The sequence below is a fragment of the Columba livia genome, chromosome 3 (genome assembly GCF_036013475.1).
Source record: "Columba livia isolate bColLiv1 breed racing homer chromosome 3, bColLiv1.pat.W.v2, whole genome shotgun sequence".
Taxonomy (NCBI): Eukaryota; Metazoa; Chordata; class Aves; order Columbiformes; family Columbidae; genus Columba; species Columba livia.
The window spans coordinates 69,176,256-69,195,339 of NC_088604.1; the positions used below are offsets into that span (position 1 = coordinate 69,176,256).

The 19,084-nt window shown below is 36.6% G+C and overlaps 1 long non-coding RNA gene across 1 annotated transcript; it reads right to left on the reverse strand.

The window, feature by feature from the left end:
• Window positions 1-212: 212 nt before the first annotated feature.
• LOC110362774 (uncharacterized) lies at window positions 213-18,553 on the reverse strand. The gene is made up of 3 exons (XR_010471954.1): window positions 18,455-18,553; window positions 3,009-3,223; window positions 213-996 (listed from the first exon to the last, which is right to left on the reverse strand). It is a non-coding gene; the product is annotated as an uncharacterized LOC110362774 (long non-coding RNA).
• Window positions 18,554-19,084: the final 531 nt, after the last annotated feature.

Genomic DNA, 19,084 nt, shown 5'->3' on the forward strand with positions numbered 1-19,084 from the left:
ATGACCACATACATAATTTTAATACTGTCTGTCTGGTTTTCAGCTGTGTTGAGCTGGTGTAGTTATTTTACTTTTTTAACCCAAAACATTGCAATGATATTAATCCTTGAATTATTTGTTTCAAGATATGCAAATACTATAATTACATATATATATATATACATTTTTATATATTTGTTTTTAAAATGCGACTTATGAGCATTGGGTTTGGTAAAAGTTTTTAGCGTGGAGATTAAAAATCAAAACAAGAAGGAAAAGAGTGAATCAAATGATGATCTGAAAAAATCAGGATATCATGCCCTGTGGAGGGCATGAGACTCGGGCCTTCAAGGGCAGCACATCCCAACGGTAGGATCACTCAAGTGAGACATTCCTGCCACCAGATATGACTGAATTCAACATTGATACAAATCAGGAGTAACTCCATAATTGCTCAGATACTAGAATGGCAGGAACTCTATAAAATCCCTAATTGGAGAGATAGAAAACTTGGTGTTTGATACCTGTGTTGACTTAAGTTTGCAGCTGGCTCTGAGCACTTCACTGGGAGTTGTTCTGGGAGCCCTCTGACTGCCCTGCAGTTCTGGGCTTCCCAGGTCTTCAATCATTCTCAACATCAACATCTCAAAAGCAACTTTTCTCTTACCCTGCAAGTACAAGTCAGTGTGGAGGTAAAAGTGAATACACTTTCAAACAACAGGAAAGAAAAAGCTTCTATCTGCTCCCCTAAATGGCTTTCTACCAAACTTCATTCCCGGACTGAGCTGTCCCTTTCTGTCATATCTGTCAAAGGAATAAGAAATTCAGAATTTGTGTTTAATGAAAAAGCAGTAGATATGTTAAACTGACTATGAAAGTAGGAATTCCCTGGAGTTTTTTGTATAACTCACCAAACAAGAGAAGGGTCAAAAGAGAGTACAGTCAGTTCTTCTGGAGAAGGCTCAAGGAACAAATCAATTCTCTTGCAGTCTGGAATCCCCTTTCAAAGTGAAATCCCTGAAATACATGTGTATAGACCAAAAATACATTATGGTCAATGGTGAGAAGACCTAACAAAATCAGGACAATTATTTCTGATTATTTCTGTGAAAAGATCTTCCATTGAGCTTAACGTTCTGATAGTCTGTACAGTCTGATTAAGACAAAATAAAATTAAGTCTCTCTATATAGTGTCTATACTTGGCCACCTAACATCATTTGAGATAGCTCTCTAAAAGGAATAAATGCCAGGGCTTGACAAGGCAAGACAATAATTTGTGAATCTGTTGGTATCCAAAGATAGCTAGAAAGAAAATATAAGTATTACTGTGCTTGAGCATGGTCAGCAGCTTGTCCTTATGCAAGGAGGCATTAAAAATTCTAAGCAGTAATATCTCTCTGATTATTAGTGTGTTTCTGCTAACTTTAGTCAGCCATGAAGAACATACTTAATGATGGTTAGATGGTGGATAATGATGTAGGTCTGAAATTTTTAATAGAAATCCTGTGTGTGACAAATGATGTATTAACTTTAAGTTGGACTGGGTTTTTAATATCCTGTCCAATGGAAGAATCTCTGGAGTCTTATGGCTAGGACCAATTTTACAGCTAGCTTTCTCATAATATGAAAAGATTGCTTAATCTTTAGAGTTTCCTCACCTTGGTCTTGCATGTGGTAAGGAAATCAGTTAATTTTGAGGGTTGAACAGCCTACCACATTTATGTGTGTATGTTTTACTTTCCTAAATCTACCAAGAGACCAGTGTAGTAGTTGTTGCAGTCTCTGCTCTGTAAGTTGTACTTCACAGCACATGCAGTTGAGAATAATATCAAAAAGAAACTTGTTTGCATAAGGAAACTGCCTTTCCTTACATGAAATATTGGGAGGATGCACTACTTAGACAACATGAACTTTATAAAACTCTTGCCTCTTGATATTCATGTGATAAATGACATTTTTTAAATATTGCATTTGCTAGGCTTGTGTACATGTTTGTTGATTCTGTGCTGAAAATTAGAATTCCATGTTTATTGACGGTCTGTGCTTTTTTGCTAAAATTTGCCAAGCTTATAGATAAAAAAGATTTTTCTAATTACAACCTCTGAGATATGAAAACCAAGATTGGCATTTTACTGACCCATGTATCATGCTAACAGACCACCCTTTGGCACCCTAAACATATTAGAAATAGTTGGTTTACCTCTAATTACACCATTGTGATCACACAGTACATAAGGAAGATGGAATAAGTGTTTTAATTATTGGCAATATAGAATCTGCTTCACTTTCCCATTGTCTTGCTGTATCTGTGACAAAACTGAGAAATATAATACATATTGTACAAAAATTGATGTGGTGTAGCTGCCTAAAGCAGAGAACACAGTTGGAGTGATGCCCCATGTTATATAGCAGAATAGAGAAGAACTACACATGACATGAAAAACAAAATCTGAGCCCAGCAAATAAGTATTAGTATCAATATTAGGCTTTTGCAAAAGCTGACAGTTTGAGTGTCTGTTCCACTTATGGAAAAGAATGCAAACATGCTTAAATTTACCTCTAAAATAGCAAAAGCCAATCCTTCCCAGTAATTACTTTTAATGCTACTGCATAGAAAATATTGTTTTTAACTTACGCAATGTAAAAGCAGAGATGATCTTAATAAATCTAGGCATAGTCTTACCACAGGCCATTGCCAAGCCTAATAAGAAACCTAAAGACATCAAGCAGCATTATATGCCTATGATACGCAAATTATAGGCACCAAAACCATTCTCACTGTAAAACTAATATGCTATTTGTCTTGAGTAGATTTTAAGATGTCATATTTTTTTTTAATGCATATGTCTGTAAGGAAAATAGTCTAAATGCCAATAGATATGGTGCTGCATTCATCAGTGCTTTAGCCTAAAACAATAGCTGTAAGATGTGTTATTAGCTCCATTTCTCTAAACTTTGTCTTAGTTGTAAATACCATTATTTCAGAATACTAGCATTGACAATTTTGTTAGCAGACTTCAATTCTTACCTTATGTGGTTGCTTACAATAGCACTTAGACAGTGGAAGCCAACAGATTAGAGGTATTCAGCTGCCCAATTTGGTGTTTTCCCTCTCTTAATTTTTCTTTGCAGGTGCTGCACCATTCTTGGGGGAGACGTCAAGGCAGGAAAACTGGAGACAGTAGGCACAGGGGACATCTTATGTGTACTGGACAGGCTGAGCCACTTCTTAACTTTTGCCTCCTGTGAAAATACATTTCAAGCTCTCAAATATTACACTTCTGAGGGAATGGTGACTTTTGTTTGCAGCTTCCAGAAAAAAATTGCCCTTTGTTTGCAGCCTGTCAATAGAATGACCTTTCTCTCTTGCCAATTTGTGCTCAAGAAGTACACGTGATTGTCTTGCCTTTGCTGAATGTTTCAAGAATCTTCCAAATTTGTTTGATCAATGGTTCAGAAGCTTTCACACTGACGTGAGAAAATACACATTTTTGCAGAGTCATTTTCAGTTGGACCTGAAGCAGCTGAAGCTAGAGATCAGCTAGAATTAATCTCTACTTAATGAAGAAAACTTGCCGAATTTCTATAAATGCTTGCCTATGACACATATCCCGAGTTACATAAGAAGATGCCATTTATGCAATCTGCTTTGGCAATATTTATATTTGTATTAAAATCTTTTTCCTTGTGAAAATGAATAAATTGAAACCTTGTAATTGCCTATCAGACCATTACCTGCAGTTTGGAATGCACATGGCTACCTCAAAGGCAAAAACAGGCTTCAAAAGCCACTTTCAGGTTTTCAGACTTGGTCTAGCTGGCAATGCTTTCTTCCTGCTATGTTCAAAGCGGATGCTGTCTTTGTCTTTAATGAAACAATGCAAATGCACCATAATTTCATTTGACTGCAAGGAAAATTTGAAAAGTAAATTTAGATGCATTCTTGTCTGTGTGGCTATGTGGCAGGTATAGATGTACTCAAATGACTTTTGCCTGTACTCCAAGTTCCCTGGAAATCACATAGCCGTGTCAGCATGGCATTGTACCCAGGCTGCAAATCTGTGCTTAAAATAAGCATATGTTATCCTGAGCACATGTTGCATGTTAACATTGTGATCCTGCTTCTGATCTGCATCTGATCCACATTTAGCCTTCTGGGAGCAGTGCAGACCTCCTGCTGATCTTCCTCTGAAGGTAAATAAGGTGCAAAATTGGCATCAGGTCATCTTAATTGCTTTATATTGACAGTACATTTCACGTCAGCAGTATCAGTTAGCTACTGTTGCACTGAGTGATGCCCAAGACTGTCTACAGTGGAAGCTCCATGGACATTGTGCTCTTGCATGCAGGCAACCATTTATGTCAGTTCTTTATATCTTCACTGCCCTTATAAAACAACTCTTAGAAATGTCTGCCTCCACTACCACACATGTTCTTTAGGAGGCAGGAAGCATAGGCTCAGGTTTATAGGAAATTTTTTGAAAGATTGCTTGCTTGAGTATGGCAACATCTCGCTACCAAGCTGCCCAGGTCCTGATGGAATTAAACACGTACCATGCTGGTTAGACTCCCATGCAATGCACAATATGAATTACTTGCCTAATTTGCCAAGCAGGGAGCCATGGTTGCATTACATATTAATCAATCTTTACTTTTCTACTGATCTTAAATTTAAAAATCTACATTATGTAAACCTTATGAAAGCTAGGACACATGCAGAACTCATTGACTCAGAGGGGCTAGGTTACGTATCAGAGCAGAGACAAACAGAGGTGAAGTCATAAAATCGAATAATCATGATGAAGGCAATTCAAGAAGCTGTTCAGCTGTTAATTACTGGTTCCTGGGTGAGAACTGATAAAAGGTAATGCAAGTATTTCTAGTCCCTGAATCTGACTTTGCCTTGAACAGACTGGATTACTTGGGCAACTCCTTGGAGAGGAACAGTAAGCAAAGAGGCAGTAGATGTCATAATCCTAAACAGCTCCCAGTTACACGTCTTAAGATGATAGTCTTATCCCTCTGTGTCAGCATCCACATGTCAAGACATGCATTCTTGGGGCAAGTGTTGTTACATCTGCTTATTAATGTCATTTTCCCACATTTCTACTCAGAGCTACACAGCACTGGGATTCTGTCATATTTGCATCAAGTGTCAGGCCTCAGAATGAGGCTTTGTGCCAAAATACAAGAGCGTGGGATATGCCACAGGTATCAGGTATGCCCTGAAAAATGCTCTGAGCTGCTCTCTCTACTAACTGAAAATCCTTTAGCGTCTTTGGGGCTGTGATTTGAACTAAGGGTCTGAGCAGCTTGTAAACTGGGAGGTGGAAGCAGCATTTAAGCTGCTAGCAGATGCCAGCAGATGGACAAAAAGGATATGTCTGTAGTGCAAAGAAGAGCATGGTCTACATCACGGTCATATCAGCATGGTGTAATCTCAAACTCATTAGGCTTGCTGAGATGTAAGGCTTATTATTTCATGCATACTGGCTTCCTTTCACAGCCAGACTACTTCCTGAGGCTAAACTAGCCTGCTGGCACATGTGCTACACCATATTGTCACACTAGCTCATTTGACAGAAGTTCAGACAGCTATGCACTCCTCTCTTTGTGCACTGTAGCTCGACTCTAGCTACCTGGCAGGGTAAGTACTGACTGAATTGTGGCTTTTGACACTAGTACTTTTATGATGTAGGTAAGTATCTATGATCCTGCCCTTACTATCTTTAAAAATGTAGTCCTATATATTCATAGGTTTGCAGAGTTGATAGATAGCTGATGACAGCCTGATAACTACAGGAATAGTTGTGTTCTTCATTACAAGACACATTTTTGTGGGCCAGCAGTATAGCTTCCTTTACAATACACGAATCATTCTTTCCCAGCTCACACTGATGCTCTAAATAGGAAGGTGTGCGTGCATACATCAGGATAATGTGATCTTCCATCAAACATCTCTCTTAATGAAAGACCCATATTACTGTTACTCTCAGGACAATGGAGATTTTATGGAACAATTACTAGATCTTTCCTTTTCTTTATGTTTCTTTTTAACCTTGTTTGTGTTCAGTCACAGGCTCAGGCTTCTTCGTTTGTTTAGGGACTGCTTTTGAGAAATCCATATTCTAGCAGCTATGACTTTAGTAGCCAACTGCTTGATGACTTTCCTCTTAGAAACTAGCTAGAATGCCTGCCTGTTAGGAATAGCAGATTCTCTTTCTACCATAGTAAGGAGGCTAGGAGTGTGCTATCACTCAAAAACCACTAGACAAGTAAATTAAATACATAGGGTCAAAACCCACATACTGGGCTACTAGATGCTTTGCCACATTCCCCAAATGCTCTCCTTTCTGTTCTCCTCTGTCACTTTGAAACCCTCTCACCACAGCCAGGTAAGTTTCTCTTCTACTGTCTCTTTCCTCCATTCTCCTCAGACCAGCTCCAGTAGCTCCATGCAGCTCAGGAGATGTCATTTTGCCACCACCAAACTGGGCATTATTATTTGAAAATTTTACTTACTGTGTCTGAAAATCTAGATTTTTGGAACATGAATAGGGTCAGGTTCATGTTATTTTTGTATTTGGATCACAACCACAAAGACTGGACCATATAATTGTTTTTCATTTTTGTTCATGTTTTTCTCTTTTGTTCTCATTATTTGGTCGCTTTTGTTGTTCCTCCTCTCATGTATTAAAAAAAAAAAGAGAGAGAAAAAAAAGAAAAATATATTTCTTCAGAACTTCTAGGAAACTTTGCAAAAACAAAACAAAACAAAACAAAACAAAACCACCTACAAAACCTTTGATACTGTTAATTTCACACCTGCAAAAGCAAATACAAAAAACCTCTACCACCCATCTTTGGTCAATAAATATCGTTACTGCAAACAAGCATTAATTGTAGGAGCCGCACAAATCAAGATGCGCTTTTGACAGGTTCATTTGGCAGTGTAGGAAGATATTCTACAATTCTAAAAATATGTTCTATTTTCACAGACATTTTGAGATGTCTCTGTAAGTTCTCTTACAGAAGATGGCCCAGGGCCCATATGGTACAAGTCAGTCTGACAGATGTTATATAATAATCTTCCTTGATTAAACTAGTACAAGACATTCTCTTCTCACCAAGCAAATAACAAGCAAGAAAAACCCCATTCATTCTGAAATGAAACACCACCAACCAGATAGACATGATAGAGCTAGAGACTTTGTTATAAAGAATGCAGTGGTCACTTTTGGGAAACCCTTGTCCCTTCTGTGTCATGGGAGGAGTTCATTATCAGATGAGGTTAAGTAACAATCAGCACTTACTAGTTGTAGAGCTTGTATCCATGTTATTAGTTTGAAAGCCAGATTAGGGAACAGCAATATACATCAAAATAATTCTTTAAGAGGAAAGCAATAAGAAGAGAGGGACATGTTACAACACTGATAATTTGATTACTTTGCACAGAGAAACTGAAAACAACTCATTTACAGAGAAAGTTTGCATGACATTTTTGTGGGATTAGAAGGGGTCTTCAAAGATATTGCGTCAGACATTGCAGGAACAGGAATCAAATATCTTTTGAAATAGGAACGTGCTATTACTTTTTTGGCCATATTTATGCATATAAGTGGCACATTGGGAGATTTTACCAAGATAGTTTACTGAAGTGGTCTTAGGCATGCAACATCTTCTAGGAGCTCATTACATATACCACAAAATAGAAAGTTTTAAAGCTTTTTTTTTTTGAGTTGCTCAAAACTGCATCAGAGTCTCTAAAGTTGTTGATGACAGAGAAATGGATTTAATGAGACCATGCTCATACTGCCAAAAAAAGACAATTTAGCTCTGCAACATCTGTGCTGATCACCTAAATTAAACATGCAAGGAAAAACTTCAAAACCATAACTGTCTTTAATGACTATGGCAGAAAAACCTTCAAGCTTTTGCACATAGACATTTGATATACCAAATACACTCATGGAGGCTGCAGCTTCTGATTTTCCCGTGCTTTTGGCATTGTTAAAATTGCTTTAAACATTTAAATCTATTTTATGTGTGTTACATTTATTTTCTATGTGCAGACCCTCACCGTGTTTTAATCGGAACCTAATTCCACAAACCTACTTTTTTAAAATTTTATCTATATTAGTAGTCACGTGGGGATTACTATAATTCATTACTCTCATGAATAAATCTTTACAGAATTGGATCTTTAGTCTAGATCCAGTAAAAATGAAAACAATGGGCATTATATCCCATAATGATTTTGAGGATCTAGAACTTTCTTTGTAGGATTTCTTTCTCTCCTGCTCCCTCAGAAGAATTAATAATCCTATCCTACTTAATTGCTCAAACACAGCAATCACAGAGAATGAAGATGGGAGAAGAAAATGCTCTGTTCTAGTGATCTAGTGCTATATCTTGTTCAGGGCTGTTAGTCAGCACTCTTGATTTCACACTATTTATTTTGATGTAAGGGCATTTAAACATGTAGGAAGAATCCCATTCATCTTATTGGCCTTGGCATGCTTGTCTAAGTCTCAGCTAAAGCAAAAAATCTTATGTTCATCTTGTACAAAGTTAGACTTCATTCTATTGTACCAATACTCCTGGGAACTAATTGCAAGTCTATTGTTATGGTAAGCCAAGCATATTAAAAGTTTACAAATCGGTGTATGTTTACTTTCCTTAGCTCACATACTGTGCTCTGGAGTATTGTTCCCGTATGTGAGCAACACTGCAAACATAAATTGCCTAAGTGGCTTTCCTGTTGTCAGAAACAGCTGTTCAGTGTGGTAGTTACTTCATTTTTCTTCAAAAACAGATACTAAACCCCCTACTCGCTTCTTCAAGTGAGTAGCAAAGTGGAATACATACTGTAGTAATTATTTTCTTCTTTTTTTTTTTTTTTTAAGTAAGTGCCCATTCATAAAATGAATACAGTAATGTTGGCTGAGCAAAATATAAATTCATGGGCCAAAATTTAAGCTGTCAAGGGTAAGTGACGCTTACGTCTTTAATGCTAAGCATGTGGTTTCGCATTTTCATAAATGAAATTTTAACACATCAGCTTTCCCTACCTCCTAATAAATGAATGAGGATAAATTTGACTCTTGGCTTTTGGATGTTTCAGTCTGAAACCGAAACACAGTCTATGTTTTGAACCATGAGGTGTGCTTTTGCCATTCTTTGAGAGACAGGCGTTTTTTCTGTTTGTTTGTTTTCAAATGCTAGGGCTGGGTATATTTTCATTTGTTACAATACAAAGAGGTGCACATTTTATTTGGTAATACCAGGTGACTATATTTAAAATGCCAGACACTACGAGGTTCCAGATAAAACTATGAATTTCTAGAATGGGGGAAGTCACTGCTACATTGCAGATAAGGGGACAAGGGATAAGCAGTTGTGTGGATACTCACAGCTATATACGCAACCAGGGTATGCACAACACACCGGATGCACAAATGCTAAAAGGTACAGCTTCCCTGGTGTCTTTATATCCCTCTGGCAACACTTAAAACCAGTAACTACTTCCACCTTCTCTAGCATTTGAGGCTATAAAGATCACAGACAGTATGCAAGAACCATCAGCAAACACCATCAGTAGAATATTAAGATTTAAGCATTCTAATACTGTATTATTAATCTCAAAAATCATCCTTGGTTTTCTCCAGACTAATTCTGTGGTAAAAATGACTGTTAATTTTTAGTACACTTATTTTAGCAGAACTCTCATCAGCTACAGCAGTTGTTTTTATCTAGGTGAGAATTTCAGAGCTGAGACCACTGAACATGCAACATCTCATAGAGAGATGATTGAATTGATGTTAATGGGTGCATATGTGGTGATGGAAAAGTTCAATGTATATTGCGGGTACTATGACACCTACACATTGTTCTGAGCAAACTAGAAAACCTTAAGTACTTTGGAACAAGCAGCATTATCATTAAAGTATTAGAAGGATTAACCAGCAAAGTTGAGCAAGACCTTCCCTTAGATATGGAGGGTGTGGTATGCCTATTTAAACAGGCACTCCTTAAAAACAGTCCCAGTTCTACCTGTAGTGAACAAACAGGCTTGACTCATGTATTTGTCAAACCTTAAAAAATCATGTCAATAGCAGCATGGATGTTACACATGACTTTCTCAGAAGAATTCATACCAGACATCAATGTTAATTCCCTTAGTTATTGTTGCCTACAGAAATGTTTCCATAGACACAGAAAGATCAGATCAAGCCTAGTAAGAAAAATACATAATCAAAGTACCTGTGTTTTCAAAAAGTTATTGTTAGAGAATGATCCAATGGCTGAATCCAATCCAGCCTACATAAGGTTTCTGTCTGTTCTGTCAATTTTTTCTGCTACAAGCTTAAGACAGATGTGGAAAAGCCTGTCATCTGAATGCTTGTGGCAGCTGTATAGGCACTGAGCATGGGTCAGGAACAGCTTCTAGTTTGCAGCCTGGAAAAGCAACCTGGTCCTCCATGGACAGTGCCAGTAAGGGCCATTATTGTGCTTCCTCCATGTCAGAGCCACACACTGAAGGAGTCTGCCTCTACAAGAAAGCAGACCTCAGAATGTAATACATGCAACATGTTCTCTGTCCCTTTTCACTATTGTTGTTTCCAATACTCTATCTGGCAATGAATATTTCAGGTTGCACTGCCTTTGGCTTACAGCTCTCTTCCTTTCCAAAGAAGGGCTTTATTTGGTCTCTGGTATGAACCCTAACAATAAGAAATATGCACAAATAAAATCATATAGACATAAATGTATTAGTATTATACATTATTTGCAACATTAATAACACTACAAACAAGATAAACAAGTAAAATCTGTTAATGTAATGTTTGAACGTTATTATTATAAATAAGAGTGTAGTATACACATTATAGTGAAGAGATTCATGTTAACGCACAGAAAACTATACAAAGAGAACTGGTGGAGCTGTACAATGATCAGAATATGTCTTCTGAGAGTTATGATTAGGAGAAAAACTTTGATGGATGTGTCACTCCATCCAGAAGGACTCTTTAAAGATGTATTTTAATATCATATTGGAGAGAAGATATAAGAGATATTAGAGAATAAAATAATACATATTCACATTCTTCATTAGTATGAACAATAGACTTCTAACATCCAAAGTATATTAAAGAATAATTAACTTCCTCATAGCAGAGGTGACTCCACTGGAAGTACAAAAGTAACTTCAACCCTTGCCTTGCACACACAGGAAAAATTGTGGTTGGGTACTTCTAGAAGCTGCCAAGAATACCCCAAGCACACATCACTTCAGTGCTTTGCTCTTGAGTAACTTTATTTCATGCCATTTCCAAGCCCATTGTCTACCTTCCTCTACAGTTTCAGTTGCAGAGGTTGTTTTCATTTCCGCTCATAAAAATTTTACTGCTCAGTACTGTTGACACCAAATAGTGCTGCCAGTGTAGGAGAGCAGTTGTGTTCCACATACTGCTGAGTGGCAATCAGCAGTGAAGGAGCTCTATAGACTCTGTACAGATGCCTAAATGGACTTGCATTTTGAGAACAGAAAACCTCACTGCATACAAACCATTTTCAGTGGCTAATTACTGGGGAAAAGCAGCAGTATACTCAGCAGGATTTCTCAAGAATAATAATTTCCTTTCTAAATTATAGGTACGTATGACCTCTTGTTTAAAAGTTGGATATCTCTACATGTGAGTAGGTTTTAAGATTTCAGACTGAAAGTATATGTAAAGATTTCAGGAACTTAAAAGCAAATAAACACCTAGGTCACAGTGGAAGTAATTGTTTAATGTGCTGCATTGTCTGAACATACTGCAAATAACAGGGAATGACTTAGAGCACTTCCTGCTGAAGGGGGATGTGCTGCCATCCCTAAAGAAAGGAATTCACAGATTACTGGCAGTGATGTACCTAGAGTATTTGAAGCAAAGTGAAATGTGAAACTAAGACCTGCCAGTGCTCCCCCTACCTATAGCATGCACAGCCATCTACTTGCCACCAGAGAGTCAGTGGCTAGCATGCAGTGAGATATGCACTAGGGACTGAACTGATTCTTTGAGGTCTTAGGTCATGAAAGTACCACAAAGTATCCTTTTCAGACCGAAACATCCAAAAGCCAAGAGCCTCTTTAAACACCGAGGTGTGATCCAGGTATCACATATCCCAAGTATCATAACAGATACTTTTTAATGATGAACTGAATGGAACTCTTCTGAGACTTCTAGAGGTTTGCAAGTTTTTAAATGTTTTTTTTTTTTTTAACATTTGACATTTTAAAAACATAGAGTTCTTCTGAGGGTATACAAAATGTGATTAGAAGGCCAAACTATGTATTTACCCTGTTGTGATAAGGACCTGTTTCACCTAGATATCAGGTCATTGTTTTACAAACTACTAAAGGCACTTTAAGGGGAAGGAAGAAAAAAAAGCTGCTTTGCTTCTTGTTTCTTACAGATATCAAGCTTATGTATTCTTAGTCTGGGACTAATGGAGGTAAACTGAGGAGAAACCACTTTTGCATTGGCAAAGAAATAAATCTTACAATTATATTTCTTGTTCAGAGACTGATGTGGAAAAATTGCAGAGTAAAATGACAAATGCTAAACAGATCTCATTCTTTGCCTGATCTGTATGCTCTAAGTTAAGGCACTATTATTTAAAGAGTGATTCAAGTGCGGCATTAGCCTTAAAATATTCAGTTACAAGGTTAGACATTTGTTTTTCCCAAACTAGTTTTAAGATTATCTGAAATACAATGGTTTTCTTAGAATGAAACACTGCTACCTTTTGATCAAGCATAATCAAGAAGATCACAGGAACGTGTTTCACTGGAAGGAAAAATTAACAATGAAAAGAACCTCTTTCCCATCTTCCCCTACAGGAAAATATTGGATTGTTTTCAGTAATGGGAAAAGTATGTTGCTGCTTCTTATTGTCCCCTTGTCAAGCTATCTTAATTTGTATTCTTTTTCCTCAAATCTAATGGTTATTGTGCCACCACACTATATTTCTGCTACCATGCTCTCTCATTCACCTTCAGTAAAATGCTCTTTGAATCAATCAATAGGATTTTAAAAAATATTGTGATTTCAGGCTCAACTCCACTTTGGATCCCATTTGCATCCCTCCAATCACAAAATTAAAACTGAAAGCTCTCATTTTATCAGAAGTTCATACTTTTCTTACTAGTAAGAAGTATACTAGTGGTGTATACTTGCTACAGGAACCAGTTTGCCTATTACACAATAGTAATATTCAGGTGACTGTGTGATTAAAATTTAATTGCTGCTTACTTTATTTCTCACTAAGTTTACATTTTCATTCAGCGTTAATGTGAGCTACCTGCTGTAGGCAGAGTTTATGTGAGCAAGCGCTGTTATAAAGCACGTATTCTGGATTGCTTCATACATAGACATCAGGTGACAGCAAGAAGAAGAGGTTGTAGTACTACAGGGTAGTGTATGAAAGACATAGGAATTGACTGCCTTAGCAGTTAATGCTATTTTTTTTTTCTCATTCAGCAACAGATCTTTTCAAAAGAAACTCAGCAGAAACAAAGCAATGGCTTTATCCCATGGAAGAATTGCCCATGTGTTTATGCAGCGTATTTCAATTCGTATTCTTAACCTGATAACTCTTCTCAGTTACTACTATCCTTGTTTAATCTTTGGACCAACTGCTCTGCTACCTCACCTGTTACATGAATGCAGAACATTTTCTCCAAGCTGGTAGTCTGAAATATAGAATTAGAAATAGATCCTGCATGTCATTCTATTTAAAAATAAATAAATAAATGCTGTCAGTTGGACAGCTCTGAACTACAAATCTGAGGCATAAATAAAATTCAAACACCCCCATCTCTTTATTTCAAAATCTCACATTATACACATCATCTTGACCTTGCTAACTTTATGAAGTAATCAGTGTTGAGCTAGGCTTATAGTGTGGGGGTTCTATAGTGTGAAATTAATGAGCTGGATGGGATCCCTTATATTTGGGAGGCAGAAGGAAGTTCTGTGGGGAGGTGTGAAGTCTACTCATGTCAATGGAAATGTGGTGTGTGGGCACTGAGGTGCCTTTAAGAGGAGTTCCGTAATCTGACATTTTCTTGCTTTCAAGAGTTTTCTCTGCATGGATGTCATATTTACTCAGCCTTAACTGATTAAAATGAAGTTTTTCTCTATGGGAATATGCAGCAAGCAGAGAAATCTCAAAGTAAGGCTGGTGAGACCAGTGATAGGTTCTGACGCCACAAGAAGCTAAATTCAGCACTGGTGTGAGAAAGCTCGCAATGTACCAACCTTAACTTAGTCCGAATTTGGAGGAGAAATATTCCATTAGTCACCACTTGGACACAATATTGTCTCTGCTACCTGGCAATGTAGTATTAGCAGGACTAGAAGCATTCAAAATCCTCTGTCACCATCAGAAAGCATGCAAGCCTTATCTACTAAGTCTGGGTGATGGGCAGTTGTTGTCTTTAACTTTGGAGTTTGTTTTCTTACAATCTTGAACATCAACCTTACTTTGGTATAAAGTTAATAACCCTTCAGAATAAGTGTGGGTCACTACAGGTACCTATGTATGCCAGCAACCTGACTGTGTAGGTCAATTGAAAAGTATACTTGTACTTTCTGGATGGAAGTTTATGCAGAATTTTTAAATTTGATTTGACTTATTTTTTAAATTGTTGGATTTTGGTTCAGACTTTATTTCAGGTGATTTATAAATGTGACACAAAGAAAAGACCAGCACAAAATCTCCTGATTATCATCCTAACTATCATCACCTCAGTTATCACCTCTCAACTTTCACCTTCTTGTTAACCTCAAAGAGGAATATAATAACCAAACGTGTTTGAAAATGAAATACTTCTGTGTACATATCAAATTAATTTTGCCTTATTAAACTTTTCACAATAACTAAAGGAGATGTTTTGTTCTTTTGTGCACTTGAGCTCCACGTCTGCAGATAAGTGGTGAATATGCAAGTACTGCAACTTTGGGAATGTTTTGTGCAGATACCGGCAGCATGGGTAACCCTCCCTGACAGGGAGTTTAGTAACTTTTAACACTAGGTTACAATTATACTTTTATAAAGCCTTACATTTAATTCTATTTCTTCTTCCGGTGAGCACATACCACAGGTAATCTCACTTTATTATAGCAGCCTGTTATTTGATTATACTGCCAACTAAAGCTTTGGGTGAGGCAGCATAGTGATTTCCCTTTTTATTCAGTTATTCTCAAAGTCAGAAAAAATCAACTTTTGGCTGGAGTATTCCTTGCTTGGTTTCTACCCCAAAAGAATTTTTAAAATGTTTGATCAGAAATTAATTTCAGAGTGTCAGCGTGGGAAAACAGACATTTCTCATTATAAAAAAAGACACTGGTGTTATTTTGAACATCTGTACAACTGTAATGGAGAGATGTTAAAAGCTGAAATTGAGTGAAAAATTGTTTTGATTTGCTTGAGTTATAGGCTTTTGAAAACAGGATTCTGCACTTGGTCAAAGCAATTTTTTTTTTCACTAACATAGCATGCTGTGATACTTTTATGGCTAATACGCTAAAGATATGGGCTAAGGGAGCATGTCTGTACATTTTCAGCTGGAGCTGACAAAAAAACCCTCTGCAAAATGGGAACTGGCTTTCTACAAAAATTATTTGCCCTTCACTGAAAATGTTCATTGAAATAAAACAAATCAAAGTGCAATCATTTTGAACGGGGCGGGGGGGGGGGGGGAAGAAAAAAAAAAAGGAAAAAAAAAAAGGAGGGTTTTGTTTTGTTTTGTTTTCTGTTGTTGTTTGTTTTTGTTTTTCTTGTTTTTGTTATGGAAAATATCTGAACTACTACTAAGAGAAAAAAAAAAAAAATCACTCTCAAAATGGAATGGGACTTCTGTGCTACTTCTAATATTCCAAGCATCCAAGAAGCAGTACTGTTACCCACAGCTGATTCTTTCCATTTACCAAAGGTGTACACAGCTATTAATAGATCTTCCAGTAATGCTGGCTACTACCTAGGACATGAGCTTGGTGATACTGGAGCAGATCCGGGGTGTATGGCACACAAACTTCCATCTGTCGGCTGATGTACAAAAATCACCAGAGTAAACAATTAGGAAACATCCCAGTAAAATTATTCCAGATTCAGGCAACTCCACTTTATAGCCAACTGCATGCTTTTAAAATTAGTTGTAGATTGCATCACCCTTTCTTCTACAAATTTATTGAAGTGTTTGCCTTACAACAAAGCACATAAGGAAAATTTTGGTAAAACATGTAGCTTGGCATAAGTAAAATATTTTTTTCAGAGGAGGGTAGAATGGATTAGGAGAACAGAGCATAAAATACGAAAATTTTGATTAGGATGTATGAATTGGATAACAGAATTGTTTTGATGCCTGGCATTTTAATGAGTTGTCTGCAAAGTAAAGTTGTGCTAACAATATGAAAACATGATGTCGTGATCAGTGCTGACTTCAGCTGGTGTAATTTGAATTCACTAATTCTTTTATCCAAGAAGGTTTACGCATTGCTAGCAGTATGCAATATGGTTGAGATCTATAGAGAACATAAATATGTAAAGCAAATAGAATAACATAGTAAAAGCATATTTAGGAGATACACCCATTACTGGAGGAGTTAACTTTTCATAGTATGATGTGTATTGAAGTTAGGCTGCACTCAAATAAAATTCGTTAACAAGGTGTGGCACATGGAAGGATATAAAAAATGCCAAGAGATTACTGTGTAGGATTTGATGGGAGATGACTCTTGATATTAGCAATAAATGAACATTAAACCGACCAAAGGCTCTCTGAAGTAAATCAAATAACTTGTAGTTATTTGAAAAATATTCAGACTAACAGAAAATAAAAAATAATGACTACCATCAATTTCAGTCTAACATGGTGCTCAATGAAAATCTTTATTTTTAATTTTTTTTTTCTTTTACTTAGCTTCTGGCCTCCATGGAACTATAGAGAGTAACTCCTTTTGCTGTATTTTGTGCAAAATAAATTCTACAGGTGGGATGGACCTGATTATAGGGTGATGTTAGTATATCTTTTATATAGTTTCCCCTTCCATTTTGAACACATTTTAACATTTCTTTCATTTTAAATACATGAAGACTTCCATTGATTAATAATGTATTGTTGAAAATGTACTGAAGTAAAGGGAGTCTCATGATGGAACTTGGGTAAGTTTCCATTTTTTTTACAAGTGTAACCATTTACTGTGGTAAAAAAGATGAGTTAAGTTTTACTCTTCTTACTCTTGTAATGTTTCTTTCCATAATAATGTATTCTCTTTCTGCAACTAATTATTTCTCTTTTTTGCAGACCCAAAGTAGTGTCACTGTTATTTATTACTTATTTACTTTAAAACATAAATGACTGTCTAATAATAATGGAGTTATTTTGCTTCTCTGAGTCATGGTATCTCTTACTTTGGTAAAGGAATTTTTGTATGACAGATTGTAAGATTACTTCCTTCATTTAAATCAAAATAAACTATTAATAATTTGTCTGAAAGACCTTTGCTTCTTCCACCTGTATTTTTAGATACAGCTCCTTAATGTTCAGCACTGTAGCTCTCACACAAGAAACACCTTCCAACTCTCTCATTTACAACTCCAGGAAGAAAGCTACAGCATTGGCTTCTATCCATAGGGCCTTTAATTGCTTAGCTTACTCAGTGCAGGAGGATTTTATTCCTTTATTTAAAACACAACCCTTCTGGAAGTAGAAGAATAACTGAGAAGAGGGTCAGAAACTTTCAAAATTATACCAAAACATTTTGGTGGAGAAAGTTAGGGCTGGCCAAAAAGAATCACAAAGGAGAAGAAAATCAAGGTCATGAATTGTTTGTTTATAGATGTTTCCATGAACTAAATATTCTGTGTGAGGATAAAACATAATGGCTTCACTTATATATTAGGTCATCTCAGGACAATCTGTAAAGTATTACATTCTTATTTCAAGATCTAAGTCTGCTTATTCCAATTTCTTAATGTTCATAATTCATAAATGAAAGCATCAACTTTATGTGGGAATATTTGAAAATGACTGATTCATGTATATTGTAATCAACTTAGTCTTAAGATGTACATACCATTTTTCACCATACATCCTTAAGAAAATCAAAAGGCCATAGGTTAACCAGTTTCACAGCATGCAGACACAATAAATGGCTATGATTTTTCAGGCTTTAGGTTTCACGTGGCAGTTCTATATAGCCACAAAAAGTCCTTATCTGGAAATATTGTTCTTTTAATTAGTCCATATAGTATATAAACTACTGGAAGATTAATGCTCCCAATGATGTACAAAGCATGCTCATTATTTAAAGAACTATGCGTGGAGGGTCACTAACACCATTGGATTTACACATATGAAATGAAATCAGGTCCCACATCACAACTGGATGCAAACATTCTCTAGAATTCCAAATTTCCCCTCACCTGCTTTAGAAATGCATAGCTTCTTTATGAACTTTTAACTTGCTTCTTTTTATTTCAGTCTTTATTTCTTCTGACATCAGGCAAAATACCCTACAAACAGGAACACATTACAGCAATATATTCAGTTTATCTTTAATTGGTTCATTATGGAAATGTGAGATTCTCCAAATAAACCTGCATCTTTATAAATGTGATGAAGTTCATGTTTACTGCACTGATAGAAAGGTAAGGAAACTATTAATTTCCCTGAACCATAAAAAAAACAAAACCAAAACCAAAACCACCACCAACAAAAACAACAAACAACCCACCCAAAACAACAACAACAACAAAAAACCCCAAACCAAATCAACCAACCAACCAAAAAAAACCCAACCTAACAAAAACAAGACCCAAACCCTTGTAGGTCTTGATAAACTACTGGGTCTCAATCTTACATTTAAGATATGCCCTTCTGTCCATGCAGTATGCAACTGATTTTCATGGGAACCTTTATGCTTTATGCCTGGACCTCTGTGAGATTCTCACTGTGAATAAAGGCCAGGTGTATTATTCCTGGGTAGCTACAAGCATGAAGGTAATTTAGGGACCTGTATACCAGGGTGACCTGAAAGTTACTGTGCGAGATCA